General features: G+C 41.0%; 1 pseudogene; it reads right to left on the reverse strand.

Moving 5' to 3' along the window:
- Positions 1–14,357: 14,357 nt before the first annotated feature.
- On the reverse strand, positions 14,358–15,553 carry LOC148004296 (mitochondrial import receptor subunit TOM7 homolog pseudogene; annotated as a pseudogene).
- Between the last annotated feature and the right edge of the window lie 1,875 nt (positions 15,554–17,428).

Raw genomic sequence — 17,428 nt, forward strand, 5'->3', positions numbered from 1 at the left:
CACGCCTGGGAAACCAGAAGAGACTGCACTCTGTGCACATCCAGACACCAGAGGAAAACACCAAACGTCATCTGGAACCCTGGTGCACGGAGGCTCCTGGAAAGAGCGGCGCAGATCTTCCCGGTTGCTGCCACAGCGGAGAGGACTTAGGCAGTACCCCACGAGCAAACTTGAGCCTTGGAACCGCAGGTAGGACCAACTTTTCCCCTGCAAGAAACCTGCCTGGTGAACTCAGGACACACAGAGGCTAAATTCCTCTAGGACCGGGCACTTCCTGTGTTTACCGGAAGTCCCACACCCTCGGATCCCGGCCCGCAGCAGCTCTCTGCTCCCAAACCCCGTGGGAGAGAGACCTCACCGCCTGATCAGGTGGGCACTCCTGAGGCTGCAGAGCGGAGGAGACCACCAACACTGCCCACCCCTGCCCACATCCCTGGCCCAAGAGGCAACTGTATAAGGCCTCTGGGTTCCCGTAGGGGAGGGCCCAGGAGCGGCAGGACCCCTGCGCCTGAGACACCGCCGGAACCTGAAGGAAACAGACCGGATAAACAGTTCTCTGCACCCAAATCCCGTGGGAGGGAGAGCTAAACCTTCAGAGAGGCGGACACGACTGGGAAACCAGAAGAGACTGCACTCTGTGCACATCCAGATGCCAGAGGAAAACACCAAACGTCATCTGGAGCCCTGGTGCACGGAGGCTCCCGGAAAGAGCGGCGCACATCTTCCCGGTTGCTGCCGCTGCAGAGAGGACTTAGGCAGTACCCCACGAGCAAACTTGAGCCTTGGAACTACAGGTAGGATCAACTTTTCCCCTGCAAGAAACCTGCCTGGTGAACTCAAGACACAGGCCCACAGGAACAGCTGAAGACCTCTAGAGAGGAAAAACTACACGCCCGAAAGCAGAACACTCTGTCCCCATAACTGGCTGAAAGAAAACAGGAAAACAGGTCTACAGCACTCCTGACACACAGGCTTATAGGACAGTCTAGCCACGGTCAGAAATAGCAGAACAAAGTAACACTAGAGATAATCTGATGGCGAGAGGCAAGCGCAGGAACCCAAGCAACAGAAACCAAGACTACATGGCATCATCGGAGCCCAATTCTCCCACCAAAGCAAACACGGAATATCCAAACACACCAGAAAAGCAAGATCTAGTTTCAAAATCATATTTGATCATGATGCTGGAGGACTTCAAGAAAGACATAAAGAACTCCCTTAGAGAACAAGTAGAAGCCTACAGAGAGGAATCGCAAAAATCCCTGAAAGAATTCCAGGAAAACACAATCAAACAGTTGAAGGAATTAAAAATGAAAATAGAAGCAATCAAGAAAGAACACATAGAAACAACCCTGGACATAGAAAATCAAAAGAAAAGACAAGGAGCTGTAGATACAAGCTTCACCAACAGAATACAAGAGATGGAAGAGAGAATCTCGGGAGCAGAAGATTCCATAGAAATCATTGACTCAACTGTCAAAGATAATGTAAAGCAGAAAAAGCTACTGGTCCAAAACATACAGGAAATCCAGGACTCAATGAGAAGATCAAACCTAAGGATAATAGGTATAGAAGAGAGTGAAGACTCCCAGCTCAAAGGACCAGTAAATATCTTCAACAAAATCATAGAAGAAAACTTCCCTAACCTAAAAAAAGAGATACCCATAGGCATACAAGAAGCCTACAGAACTCCAAATAGATTGGACCAGAAAAGAAACACCTCCCGTCACATAATTGTCAAAACACCAAACGCACAAAATAAAGAAAGAATATTAAAAGCAGTAAGGGAAAAAGGTCAAGTAACATATAAAGGCAGACCTATCAGAATCACACCAGACTTCTCGCCAGAAACTATGAAGGCCAGAAGATCCTGGACAGATGTCATACAGACCCTAAGAGAACACAAATGCCAGCCCAGGTTACTGTATCCAGAAAAACTCTCAATTAACATAGATGGAGAAACCAAGATATTCCATGACAAAACCAAATTTACACAATATCTTTCTACAAATCCAGCACTACAAAGGATAATAAAGGGTAAAGCCCAACATAAGGAGGCAAGCTATACCCTAGAAGAAGCAAGAAACTAATCATCTTGGCAACAAAACAAAGAGAATGAAAGCACACAAACATAATCTCACATCCAAATATGAATATAACAGGAAGCAATAATCACTATTCCTTAATATCTCTCAACATCAATGGCCTCAACTCCCCAATAAAAAGACATAGATTAACAAACTGGATACGCAATGAGGACCCTGCATTCTGCTGCCTACAGGAAACACACCTCAGAGACAAAGACAGACACTACCTCAGAGTGAAAGGCTGGAAAACAACTTTCCAAGCAAATGGTCAGAAGAAGCAAGCTGGAGTAGCCATTCTAATATCAAATAAAATCAATTTTCAATTAAAAGTCATCAAAAAAGATAAGGAAGGACACTTCATATTCATCAAAGGAAAAATCCACCAAGATGAACTCTCAATCCTCATCTTCGGTTGGTTTTATACAAGTGTGCAATTTCTAGGCTTGAAAGTAAAATGATGCTATCTGGTGCTGGATAGAGGAGCCTTATTTTTTTTATTTTTATTTATTTTTTTATTATTAACTTGAGTATTTCTTATATACATTTCAAGTGTTATTCCCTTTCCCGGTTTCCGGACAAACATCACCCTCCCCCCTCCCCTTCCTTATGGGTGTTCCCCTCCCAAACCTCCCCCCATTGCCACCCTCCCGGCATAGTCTAGTTCACTGGGGGTTCAGTCTTAGCAGGACCCAGGGCTTCCCCTTCCACTGGTGCTCTTACTAGGATATTCATTGCTACCTATGGGGACAGAGTCCAGGGTCAGTCCATGTATAGTCTTTAGGTAGTGGCTTAGTCCCTGGAAGCTCTGGTTGCTTGACATTGTTGTACTTTTGGGGTCTCGAGCACCTTCAAGCTCTTCCAGTTCTTTCTCTGATTCCTTCAACGGGGGACCTATTCTCAGTTCAGTGGTTTGCTGCTGGCATTCGCCTCTGTATTTGCTGTATTCTGGCTGTGTCTCTCAGGAGCGATCTACATCCGGCTCCTGTCGGTCTGCACTTCTTTGCTTCATCCATCTTGTCTAATTGGGTGGCTGTATATGTATGGGCCACCTGTGGGGCAGGCTCTGAATGGGTGTTCCTTCAGTCTCTGTTTTAATCTTTGCCTCTCCCTTCCCTGCCAAGGGTATTCTTTTTCCTCATTTAAAGAAGGAGTGAAGCATTCACATTTTGATCATCCGTCTTGAGTTTCCTTTGTTCTAGGGATCTAGGGTAATTCAAGCATTTGGGCTAATAGCCACTTATCAATGAGTGCATACCATGTATGTCTTTCTGTGAGTGGGTTAGCTCACTCAGGATGATATTTTCCAGTTCCAACCATTTGCCTACGAATTTCATAAACTCGTTGTTTTTGATAGCTGAGTAATATTCCATTGTGTAGATGTACCACATTTTCTGTATCCATTCCTCTGTTGAAGGGCATCTGGGTTCTTTCCAGTTTCTGGCTATTATAAATAAGGCTGCGATGAACAAAGTGGAGCACGTGTCTCTTTTATATGTTGAGGCATCTTTTGGGTATATGCCCAAGAGAGGTATGGCTGGATCCTCAGGCAGTTCAATGTCCAATTTTCTGAGGAACCTCCAGACTGATTTCCAGAATGGTTTTACCAGTCTGCAATCCCACCAACAATGGAGGAGTGTTCCTCTTTCTCCACATCCTCGCCAGCATCTGCTGTCACCTGAGTTTTTGATCTTAGCCATTCTCACTGGTGTGAGGTGAAATCTCAGGGTTGTTTTGATTTGCATTTCCCTTATGACTAAAGATGTTGAACATTTCTTTAGGTGTTTCTCAGCCATTCGGCATTCCTCAGCTGTGAATTCTTTGTTTAGCTCTGAACCCCATTTTTTAATAGGGTTATTTGTTTCCCTGCGGTCTAACTTCTTGAGTTCTTTGTATATTTTGGATATAAGGCCTCTATCTGTTATAGGATTGGTAAAGATCTTTTCCCAATCTGTTGGTTGCCGTTTTGTCCTAACCACAGTGTCCTTTGCCTTACAGAAGCTTTGCAGTTTTATGAGATCCCATTTGTCGATTCTTGATCTTAGAGCATAAGCCATTGGTGTTTTGTTCAGGAAATTTTTTCCAGTGCCCATGTGTTCCAGATGCTTCCCTAGTTTTTCTTCTATTAGTTTGAGTGTGTCTGGTTTGATGTGGAGGTCTTTGATCCACTTGGACTTAAGCTTTGTACAGGGTGATAAGCATGGATCGATTTGCATTCTTCTACATGTTGCCCTCCAGTTGAACCAGCACCATTTGCTGAAAATGCTATCTTTTTTCCATTGGATGGTTTTGGCTCCTTTGTCAAAAATCAAGTGACCATAGGTGTGTGGGTTCATTTCTGGGTCTTCAATTCTATTCCATTGGTCTATCTGTCTGTCTCTGTACCAATACCATGCAGTTTTTATCACTATTGCTCTGTAATACTGCTTGAGTTCAGGGATAGTGATTCCCCCTGAAGTCCTCTTATTGTTGAGGATAGCTTTAGCTATCCTGGGTTTTTTGTTATTCCAGATGAATTTGCAAATTGTTCTGTCTAACTCTTTGAAGAATTGGATTGGTATTTTGATGGGGATTGCATTGAATCTGTAGATTGCTTTTGGTAAAATGGCCATTTTTACTATATTAATCCTGCCAATCCATGAGCATGGGAGATCTTTCCATCTTCTGAGGTCTTCTTCAATTTCTTTCCTCAGTGTCTTGAAGTTCTTATTGTACAGATCTTTTACTTGCTTGGTTAAAGTCACACCGAGGTACTTTATATTATTTGGGTCTATTATGAAGGGTGTCGTTTCCCTAATTTCTTTCTCGGCTTGTTTCTCTTTTGTATAGAGGAAGGCAACTGATTTATTTGAGTTAATTTTATACCCAGCCACTTTGCTGAAGTTGTTTATCAGCTTTAGTAGTTCTCTGGTGGAACTTTTGGGATCACTTAAATATACTATCATGTCGTCTGCAAATAGTGATATTTTGACCTCTTCTTTTCCGATCTGTATCCCCTTGACCTCCTTTTGTTGTCTGATTGCTCTGGCTAGAACTTCAAGAACTATATTGAATAAGTAGGGAGAGAGTGGGCAGCCTTGTCTAGTCCCTGATTTTAGTGGGATTGCTTCAAGTTTCTCTCCATTTAGTTTAATGTTAGCAACTGGTTTGCTGTATATGGCTTTTACTATGTTTAGGTATGGGCCTTGAATACCTATTCTTTCCAGGACTTTTATCATGAAGGGGTGTTGAATTTTGTCAAATGCTTTCTCAGCATCTAATGAAATGATCATGTGGTTCTGTTCTTTCAGTTTGTTTATATGATGGATCACGTTGATGGTTTTCCTTATATTAAACCATCCCTGCATGCCTGGGATGAAGCCTACTTGATCATGGTGGATGATTGTTTTGATGTGCTCTTGAATTCGGTTTGCCAGAATTTTATTGAGTATTTTTGCGTCGATATTCATAAGGGAAATTGGTCTGAAGTTCTCTTTCTTTGTTGGGTCTTTGTGTGGTTTAGGTATAAGAGTAATTGTGGCTTCGTAGAAGGTATTCGGTAGTGCTCCATCTGTTTCAATTTTGTGGAATAGTTTGGATAATATTGGTATGAGGTCTTCTATGAAGGTTTGATAGAATTCTGCACTAAACCCGTCTGGACCTGGGCTCTTTTTGGTTGGGAGACCTTTAATGACTGCTTCTATTTCCTTAGGAGTTATGGGGTTGTTTAACTGGTTTATCTGTTCCTGATTTAACTTCGATACCTGGTATCTGTCTAGGAAATTGTCCATTTCCTGAACTCCTGGCCTCAACTCCCCAATAAAAAGACATAGATTAACAAACTGGATACGCAATGAGGACCCTGCATTCTGCTGCCTACAGGAAACACACCTCAGAGACAAAGACAGACACTACCTCAGAGTGAAAGGCTGGAAAACAACTTTCCAAGCAAATGGTCAGAAGAAGCAAGCTGGAGTAGCCATTCTAATATCAAATAAAATCAATTTTCAATTAAAAGTCATCAAAAAAGATAAGGAAGGACACTTCATATTCATCAAAGGAAAAATCCACCAAGATGAACTCTCAATCCTCATCTTCGGTTGGTTTTATACAAGTGTGCAATTTCTAGGCTTGAAAGTAAAATGATGCTATCTGGTGCTGGATAGAGGAGCCTTATTTTTTATTATGGCAGCTTGCTATTTTTGTAACATGGTGATTTGGTTGAACACAATAAAGTACAGTAGTAACTGATCTCCCCTTCTTCCTGGATGAGTGAGGAGATGATTAAATGCTGATGTCAGCATCCTTGAGCATATTCAGATGAGCTTCTGCTTCTGTTGAAAAGGATGCTGTGTTTGATTGTGGTCCGAAGCTTTGAAGCACTACTTGGCATCTCCTTCCTTGGAGGTCTCACTGTTTAAACATAACAGATTTGATAGCTTGTTGGTAAGGTGAGGTCCAGCTTGTCTCCACTAGGTCATCTTCATGTGAATCCAGTGGCTATACGGTTTTGTTCTAGGGATATTTCATTTTTTTAATAACGGTTTTAGCTGACATTCATGGAGAGAATGAATCCTTAGAACTGTGCCACTAGTGAAAGGAAATCCTGTCTAGAGTATGTTTCTTTACAAAGCTGTGTCACACCATCCTTTGGGCCCTGTGCTGGAAAAGTAGTATCAAGTCTCAAATAATGCCTTTTAAATTGTATCCTCTAGTAATATAGATGTAGGACAGTACTGTATCATACCTCTGTGGATGTAAAATAGCTTGTACCTGCTTTATGATACGTAGTAGTGACCGTGCTTTATCAGAGCTGTTTTTAATGATGTTGCTCAGAATGTTTTCTTTCCAGATGATGATTGAGAAGCTAATTTAAAAAATAAAATGGTGCCAGGTACCACAAGAGTAACAGAAAAAAAAAAAAGAAATGTAAGGTGGACTAATACATGTGTATCATTAGCAAAGAATCCTTCATCATGTGTCCTTTCACATGCTTGCTTTAGCAGAACATCCTTTCACCTGTGTCTGCTTCAGCAAAACATCATCCAACACAATCGACTTTCCAATGAAAGTCTATTTCTATTTCAGGTCTCCTCCTGGCTGCCTTCAGATCAAGATGTAGAACTCTTGGCTCCTCCAGCAACATGACTGCCTGCATGTTGCCTTGATTCCTGCTATGATGCTAATGGCTTGAACTTCTGTCGCTGTAAGGCTGTTTTTTTAAGAGTTGCTTTGGTCATGGTATCCCTTCACAGTAATAAAACCCTAACTAATACAATGTGCATGTCCTTGGACCTTTAGATAAAGTTTAATCTTATTATTTTAGGACCCCAGAGGATACACTAGGGAGAGTCAGTGAGTATCTTTCTCCTCTTCCCAGTGTGTACACATTGAATAAATCTTGTTTTTATTCTTTCTATTATTAAAAACAATGTTAAGGAAAAGGACACATGAATAAGTCATTGTGGATGTAATGTATTATGCATGAGTATTTAATATATATGCCTAGAGAATCATTAAATGTCTGTTCAGAAAATATGCACTGCTTAGGTAATACATTATGTAGGGAAAAGATAGTAGAATTTCTAGTTGGCATTATATATAAAGTGTGCTGAAATCTGTGATTAAAGGCTGACATTGGATAGAATATTATAAAGTAAATGAGTGAGTGAATGAAATTTATTATAAAAGAATAACTTGGGATTGAGAAATACCTTACTTAAAAACACAAAGCCCAAAGTACTGAAGAGAAAAATTCATATCTTTATTACATAAAATTAAAGGAGTTTCAGTTTGGCCAAGTACACCAAAGAGCAAAGACACAGATTTGGAACACAGAAAACTAATAAGAAGCAATCAGTAAATAAATCCAAGTTGCTAAAACATCATAGCCTTGTACTGAATTATATGAAACAAGAAATGTCAATTGATGTAGCTAGTTGAAAAACAATTTGATATTACTGTTTAATTATAAAGCTGGACATTCATTAAAATCATGACCCTTTGATTCTGTGCCTTGGGTAAATAGCCAAGAGGAATCTAGGACTTGTGTAGATGTTTAACAGGAGGCATTTAAATTATCCATAGTAGTGCTACCCACCGGGAGAAAAATGAAAAGCTCAGTATAACTCTTGAGTGTTCAGATAGTCACATCAACTAGACTGACGTATGGCCAAAATGAAGGAACTACAGTTATTTGGATCTTAGCAGCATAATAAAATATTAGGGAAGAAAATGAATATAGTATCTTTATCAAAATAAAAAACTAAATGGTCTTTATTTAAATAATTATATTAAAAGTATGCAAAATTAAATATAAGAAGACATTTGCCATCCTTCTATACATAAAAATGAAAGTGGACATTGGTAAGGTTCTGGGTGACTGCCCTCTGGATGAGGTGAATGGTAGTGGGTACTGTAATATTTTGGTGTAGATAATGATCTATGTAGGTTTTTGTTTGTATGCTTTGTTTTTCCAGTAATTTATTATGCTATTTATTAATCATTAATTGTCCCTGGGGCTCCATCTGTTTCAGCCTCTCCATTGCTAGGAATACAAGCATGAACTACCTGGGTTCAACTGGGTTTTCAACTTAAAATTTTAGATGTTGTTTAAGACTCCTCAGACTCAAAGAACCACCATCTGTTTGCTATGCTGGACTGCAAACGATCATCCGGGCTGGCTTGTTGGCTGTTTACATCTTCTCAGAGGAGCCTGAAGTATTAGGAAACCCCCCTCTTAAGCATTCGGCCACCTTTTACCACTTGTGTAGAACTTTGCCCTAGCTGCATGCTTCCTCAGGGAGAGGCCAGAGTACGCAGACCAGAGAATACTAGGAAATGCAGACTCCATCTACATGACTAGGGAAAAGTCATTAGCCCTGCTCCAGAGAGGCCTATGTGGGGCAATTACCCATGCTCCAGTAAGTAACCCCACATCTATGTTCTGTAAGTAAGCCTAATAAACTCATTATTGGTGGAATTGTAATGTGGTTTGTCATTAGGACCTTATGAGGAGGGGTAGACATTGCTTATGCTTCCTTCAGGGAAGGAACTTAAGCAGTACTTGGCATAGTTGTCAGGATACTACACAACTGAGGATGAGTTTAGGAGGAGTAATACAATTGGCCCTTCTGCAGGGAGTGAGACAAACAACTGAAGCAAAGTTTTGTGAGGACAGGGTGTTTGCAGAGGTTTTTGACATGATGATCTGTTCCTACAGTACTTCTCTGGAGGTAGTGGCAGGAAAATGGATAGTGGGATATGTAACTAGGATGAGGCCATGTGGGCAGGGGGTTGTCTGTGGAGGAAATCTGTCTGTGGAGAATGGCAGTCTTCCAGGTATGGTATGGCATGATTGCTTTATGGGTCACCACAGGGTGTGTGGTGATGCTTTGAGAAGAGTCAAAGGTCTGTAACAGGTATTTTAAACTCACATCAGGGGCAGAGGCATCAACGAGCAGCTGTAGAGGTGGCCTAACCATTGCTGTAAGCAACAAGAATTCTACCTTAGGTTAAGGAGGAATCCTTCAGGGAGACTGCAAGTGTAAAGGAGAAGTTGCAGTAATAAGAAGATATGAGGCTCGCATTTTCAGTAGGCAAGCCTCCAACTTAGCTTGGCAGATTGGACAAAAGGGAAGGAGAGATAGAGGTGTTTGTTAGAATGCCACTTTTTATGGCAAGGGGTTCAACCCCCAAACCTGGAACCCATGGAAGGTATCACATAGTGATGAAGGGGCACTCAAAGGCAAACAGGAAAAGTCTAAACTTTTATTCCCAGAAAGGAAAACCCCATGAGTTAGCATGTAGTTGGGAGTCTTAGCAGTGGGCAAGGCAGACCATGGTAGCCAAAGAATATTCAACAATGGAATCACTTGAATTAGAGAAAAGCTTCAAACAATGACATTGATAAGAAGGCAGATGGGGTCAGTCAGTATTTCTGAAAAAGAGAAACTGAGCAACAGAACTGCACGTCCTCCCTTGAGACACGAGTGGCACAATCTAAGGTGATACAAGAAGAGTCAGGCCCTGAAGGACAGGCTCATTGGAACCATTAGAAAATCCTTGTGTATCACAGGTGGAGGGTCCCAGGTTTACCAGTATCCAGAAGACAACAGAGGAGGGATAGATGCTACTGAGAGAATGAGTTCTGAGGAAAGCAGTGAACAACAGATTTGCAGGATCTGTCAGGACTGTGATCAACAGAAGCTTAAGGAAGAACTCGACTCAGCAAAGACTCTGAGATCAGTATGGAGCCTCGGTAGCTTTGCAGAGATGGTGGCGGGGCAGAATCTTCATGAAGTAGGAAAAGCTTTGGCCAATCTAGCTGACGTAGATGAGGATGTAGAGTGTCTGTAGAGCCGTGCTTCTTAACCTATAGGTAGAGAACCTTTTGGGGATGAAGGACCTTTCCCAGGGGTGGTCTAAGATCATCAGAAAACAGATATTTACATCATGATCCATAATGAGAGCAAAATTCCAGTTAGGAAGTAATAATGACAGTTATTGGATGGTTGGGGGTCACCACCACATGAAGAACTGTATTAGAGGATGGCAGCATTAGGAAGACTGAGAACCACTGCTGTAGCGTGTGAGAGTGAAGGAGATAAGGCATGAGAAAAGCACCCAGAGAAGGAAATGCACGGGGGGTGCTCAAAGGCAAGTGTGGACAGATTTTGTATTGAGTTGCTCGGGGGGTGGGGGACAACAGAAAGCCAAATTCTGAGCTAATGAATTTCTAGAAAGTTTAAAGCTCAAAGAGCGGTTAACTGGGGAGTGGGGAGGGGAAATGGATAAAACAGTCCAGGCAGAATCATAACTTGCTTTGTTGTTAGGCCCTTTGGAGGAGGGGTAGACATCATTGACTTCTCCTCTACGGAAGGAACTTTAGCAACAGTTAAAGATTGGGTAATTCATGCTTTTTGTACAAATCGGACCTCAACACTCCACACCACTTTATACAATAAATATAATGACTCCCAACAGAAGTGTTGCACTTGAAAACATATTATTCTTACTATTTTAAATTATGTGTATACGTATTGTCTGTGTGTGGGTACATGCATGTAAGTGCAGATGCCCTCAGAGGCCAGAGGAGCCACATACTCTGGAGCTTGCATTACAGGCGGTTGTGAGTCACTACTAGGGTGCTGGTTATTAAACTTAGGTCCGTCCAGATGATCACTATTTGGCCTTAACCACTGAGCCATCTTTTTAGTCCCATTGGGGGAAAATTATTTCAAGGAGTTTATGTTGATACAATAACCACTGAGATACCTGAGGTATTTCTGATTCTGTTGTCCCTGGATAATATTTTGCTTTATTTTTCTGGAAATACCTCTTGGAATTTCTTTGTGATATTAACCAACAAAATATTCTTTACTGTCAAATTAGTATATGTTCTTCACCCAGAAACTACCAAAAGATGTGAGTTGCTCTAGGGTTTGTCTCCCTTCTTTCCAACAGATGGTGAGTGATGGTAGGATAAGAAACCTACAAGCTTTTAGCCTGGTGTGGTAGCACACACCTTTAATCCCGGAACTGCCAGAGACACATGGACCTCCATGGTTTATGAGGCCAGCCTGGTCTACATAGTAGGTAAGAGGCAAGCGTGGACTTCATAGTGTGATACCCTTTCTTCAAACACTAAACAATAATAAAAGCACTTAGATAATCCTTAGAGAGTGTAGTTATTAGAAAGGGAATAGGATTTTTAAAATTTAACTTTACATTTTGTATTTTACTTTTTATTGATTCTTTGTGAGTTTTATATCATGTTATCCCAATCCCACTATCTCTCATCTCTTTGTCTCTGCCCTCTGCCCTTGCAGCTCCCCCACCAAAGGAAAAAATACTCATGTGGAAGCTATAATATGTGATAGTGTGTCCCACAGTACAGCCTTTTTGTCTACACATCACTTGGAAAATGTTCATTGCAATGAACCATTGGTCTGGTTCCAGGTTTTTGGCTCCTGCTACACTATCAATATTGTATCCTCACTGGGACTCCTCTTGGATAGACGGTTGTCCTGTGCCATGGAGATACTGTAGCTTTGGATCTATTGAACGACCCCGCTTCATGAGCTCCAGCAGTTCATAGATGGGGTAGATGTTGGGTTGGCCAACTCAAAGCCCTGGATTTAGGCCTAGGTGATAGCTGAGCTGGTCAGCCTGTCAGCTCTCTCACAACCACACCACCAGGGCAAGCTCTCTGCACTGTCAAGCTAGTTCATTCAATGTCACAGCTGGCAAGAGGCAGAGCCAGCTTTCCCAATCTCATGTCCTCCTGTCCTGCTCTCCCATGCTCACTCCAGAAAGGTCAGCTCAATTGTACTGCCCAGTTGAGGTCCACTCTCCAGAATGCTGCAGCCAGGGAGAGTCTGGTCTAGCTCTTCTGCTTGCCTTATGTGGGGAAAGGTGAGGTGCAGGGAAGACTAGTGGAGGGCCAGGTCTCCCATGCTCATGCTCTTGAGGATAGCTCAGTTATACCAGGGTCAGCTATACAGTCCTGCCCAGATGAAGTGCAAGGACCCCTCTCCTAAGTGTTGCAGCCAGTGAGGGATAGGCAGCTCTCCTGCTCTCACAACCCTAGGGCCATCTCTCCTACCTGCTGAAGGTTGCTAGGGGGAAGGGATCCTGGGTAGGACATCTCTAAGGGGATAGAATTTAATTTGAGAGTTAAAAGGCTAAAATTCCATCCTCAGTTGATCAATCAAGTTTATAATTTAATTGATGTAAGCCTCACTTTCCTATCCGTAAAATAGAGACAGTGATAGCTTTGCTGTATAATACTGTTAAGGACAGAATGCATTTGATACCTGAGCAAAGCATGAACGTAACAACTGATACCATTTATTACTAGACATAGCAAGAGCAGATGACCAGGCACCTAAATTCTTGTATTTTCTTTTTGTTATTGAGTGGGCTTAGGTTTTGATCTATTGGTGGCTTCTTCTCTTTTATAGGGAGCCTTTGTGAGGATGAACGGTCTGCTGGGGACACTTCCATTTGTATCGATGTGCTCACTTTCTGCTTTCCATTTATAATTATTTTTAGCTGTTCTGCTGGCAAACGGTATATTTGGTTCCTACAAATTGTTGTATGATCAGTAGGAAAAAACAGAGTGGGCAAAATATGCCACTTAGTACCTTGGACGTTCACATTCAGGCTCCCGAATGAGAGGACCTGCTCTTTTTATTCAGAATTCAACCCAACAAAACCACACACACAAAACAATTCTAAATTTAATCTAGTTACTTAGATCATGCATATATCTCTATCTCTATCTCTATCTCTATATCCATATCCATATCTATATCTATCTACATTTATATCCTTGCTTAGGAGTCTAGAGGTGAAACTTCTGATCTGTGGATCTGCAGTGTAACGTCCATGGGGAATGGGCTGAATGCTATTGTGGGCCTTTCTAGCCCACGATGTGTTTGCTTCTTTATAGATCTAATTTCTCAAGTTTCACAATCTCCAATCCCAAACAATTCCTCAAGTATTATTTGTTTCGCACCTAATAACTTCAAATATGTAGGTGTTTTTTTTCTATTAGAAGTAACAACAAAAACAATTTTTTTCTGACTCTGAATGAGATTTAGTTAAATGCCTGTTTAAGAATTGATGAGCAATTTAGCGGATTTAGGAGAACATTCTGTGTTATTATGTGCAAATACATACCATGCCTGGATCCCTATGTCATTAACCTGGCAGTCATTTCATGCATGGCTTCCCATCTTATTAAACTAGCAGTATGGAATATTTGATTTACTAAACTGATATGAATGACTTAGTGTGTTAATATAGGATATAATTTTAAGCTTCTTTGGAATAACTGTCTTTGAAGGAGATTCTCAAAAATGATAACATCATTTGGACAGCTGTGCTCAGTCTCCAAACGTGTGTTTTGGGAAGCTTCTTCTGAGTGGAGGAAATGTGCCTGGATGGTTCTGTCGAACCATACACTAATTAAAACAGGAAAACCACTGCAAAACAGAAGGTTTTAGAATTCCGTACCAAGAATTCTTACAACACAGGTAAATAAATTTAGTAGAAATATTTTCTAGTAGACAGGCTACGCGTAACAGTGTGTGGCTGCTCGATAGTCTCCCACCAGCTCCCCAGTTACCCGGGTGTTCTGAAAAGTCTTTATAGCTGATCCCTCAACACTCTCTTCTCCAGCTTTTGTTGCCATAGCAGCAGTCACTGTCCATTGAATTTACAGTGGAAAAATGATGGGGAAGTAGATGCATGTTTGCGAAGTTGGTGCAGTGCCAAATGTAGCAGGAATTATGAATTCAGGATGCTGGAGTCTTCCTTTAGTGTCCATTTCAGCTGGCACCTAATGCTGCTCACATAATCACAAACCACTCTGTCATAATTCAGACCAGCTGGATAAAATGAGACAAAAGGAAATTTGGCAGCCATGGAGGGGATGGTAATTTAAGAGGCTTTTTAATTATGCTTTCTGTGTTTTTCAATCAACAATACTTTAAAGCCTTTAGTTTTTCTTATAATAAGATTTCTGCATTGTTGTTGGGTTGGTTGTTAAGTTTTTCACCAAAAAAATTTTTAAACACTAAACAGGGGAGAAAAATCTAGAAATCCAAAAAAGAATAGAAAGAAAGCATTTATTGTAATCATCACTTCCGTAAGATATCTTGCATTTAAATTACGTGGGTAAATTGCTTTTACTTGTTCAAAAAGGTCTGCTTTTGGGTTGTAGTCAATGTTTACCAGATACAACCCTCAGTACTTCCAGAGTTGTGATATTGTGTTCTTCATGTTTTCCAAATTATGACTGTGTATCAGGGTTTGGAAGGTAGCAGAAGAAAAACAATGACAAATCAAACTGTTAGTGGAGTCAGAAAACCAAGTGAATAATCCAGGGAACTTTGTGGGCTGTAACATGTGATGGACTTATGAAGCCATGAATACGTAAGAGAAACTGACTAGACCAAGAGGAGAGGAGAGATACTATGTAGGAATCTTTTTTGAGAGAGGAGACCTCCAATTTTAGTGGCAGCATTTGCTTGACTTTTTTTTTTCTGGGACGAACATATAGTTGAAATAACCTGTTAATAATGGGGTTAGTTTATGGTGTGATGGTTACAACTAGAGAACTTCAAAGTAAAAGGATCATTGTTTTTGACTGAATCTTAATGAATATTTTTTAACATTGTTAAAAATATTTATTTTGATAGTCTATGGTAAGTCAGTACAGACTCCACTCTGCCACAGATGTACTGAAATGACATCTTTCTTCCAGCCAGAGTACACACCTTCCATATCGGATTGCCAGATAACCAAACGGTCCTTTATTCCCCAGAGTAGGCTTAAAATTAACTGTTCAGGCAATCCAGGATCTTCACCCCTCGTAAATCCCAGGTAAATCATGGAGAGATAAAGCCCCAGCGGATGGCAAATTGGCCGCCCTTGAAGAGCTGCAGTGGCCTCTGTGTGGCTGCTTTGCTCATCTTCACCATAGCAATGACCGGCCAGTGGGACGAGGAGTCTCCACAACCACAACCGAGTCCGAATCCTGGAAGGGAGAGGAGCTGCACATAATGAGTAAATTTTTTTTTGAGACAGGTTCTCTCTACATCGTATTGGTTGTCCTGAAGTTCACTATGTAGAGCAGGATGACCTCAACTCAGAGATCCTCCAGTCTTTGCATCCTGAGTTCTGGAGTAAAGGTGCGTGCCACCATTTCTATCATGATTTTTTTTCATTAAAAATGTTTATTTGTTGAGAATTTCCCACAATGTATTTTGATCATATTTTCCCCCAATTCCTTCCCATTCTGTCCCCATTTTTCACCAACAGCATGTTCTTTCTGTCTCTTGAAGAGACATCGTGTAGTTTGACGTGTATTTACCATCTACTCCTGAGCATGGGGATTGATTGCTCTGGAGTATGGCTAATGCGCTCACTGTCACTTCACTGAAGAAAACGGATTTTTTCCTCTTTCAGGAAGGATCATTTGCTGACAGCTTCTTGGCTAGGAGTGGTATTTGGTGCCTACATCCTTTCCTGAATGATAGGGCTTTGCCTGAGCTAGCATAGTTGTTATGTATGCTGTCATGGTTCGAGTGAGTCTGTAGTTATGTCTACCTTGTTGGATCTGTAAAACACAGTTCCTTTAAGCATCTACCACCTCTGACTCTGAGGGGAGGAGTGTGACATAGACATTCCTCTCAGGTCTAGGCACTCCACAGTTTTATATTCTCTGTAACGTGTCCAGTTGTGGTCTCTATTAATTACTGTCTACTGCAAGAGGAAGGTTCTTTGATGAGGGTTGAATGGTGCACTGATCTATAAGGATAGCAATATGTCATTAAGAGTCATTTTATGTAAAAATAGATACATTTAACTATAAATAATAGGTACCTGCAAGCATTTGCTAACACACATTCTCTTTTTAAAAAGATATCTCTCTAGGCTGAGAGGTGGCTCAGCAGTTAAGAATGCTTACTCCTCCTGGAAAGTGTATGGATTCAGTTTCCAGCACCTAATCAAGTGGTTCACAGCCTTCAGTTTTAGGAAATCCAGTGTACTGTGTGTACATAAACTCATGAAAATATACTCTTATACATAGTAAATTAAAAAAAGAGTCATTTTATGGCCATGTTTATTTAACAGAGTATAGTAAGAGTGGGCTTTCTTCTAGGATCTCTGGCCTATCCAGTGCTCTGTTCTTGGCCTCATTAACAGAGCGTTAAATCCAATGACAATGGTTGGTGACTCCTATAACATTTATGCCATTATTGCACTAGTGGCAATCAGTTGGAAGCAGGTCATTATTGAAGCTCACAGGGTTCATGTCCACCACTAATTTTCTCTCTCAGTAGGGTAAATACTGCCTTCTAGAATTTTAGTTGCTAGCCATTAGGAGTAAAACTTCCAGTTGAATCCCAGATAGATTTCACATTCTATGATATAAGTATGTGGTATTTTCAGCAGTATTGTCTTACTATGAAGTTATACTGAGTAATCAATAGCATTGACAACAAACTATGTTTTGGGGGGGCACTATGGGAACTCTTGATCCAACAACTCAGCAAGATGTAACTCATTCCTTGTATTAGAGGGTTTATTTGGTAGCATATGATGTGTTTATATAGTAACTCAATTTAAACTTTACATATGTAAATATATGTATATATATTTTAATATATACATATACATATACACATATAAATGTAGAAGGATTCCATATGGGTTTTTTGAAAAACCTTTAGCCTGAGGTATCCCTCCCAAAATTCCCTTCTTTCTCTACCCTGTCCTCCATCACCACTTTTTTTTTTTTTTTTTGGAGCTGGGGACCGAACCCAGGGCCTTGCGCTTGCTAGGCAAGCGCT

Source organism: Rattus norvegicus, chromosome 8 (genome assembly GCF_021556685.1).
Source record: "Rattus norvegicus strain SHRSP/BbbUtx chromosome 8, alternate assembly SHRSP_T2T, whole genome shotgun sequence".
Lineage (NCBI taxonomy): Eukaryota > Metazoa > Chordata > Mammalia > Rodentia > Muridae > Rattus > Rattus norvegicus.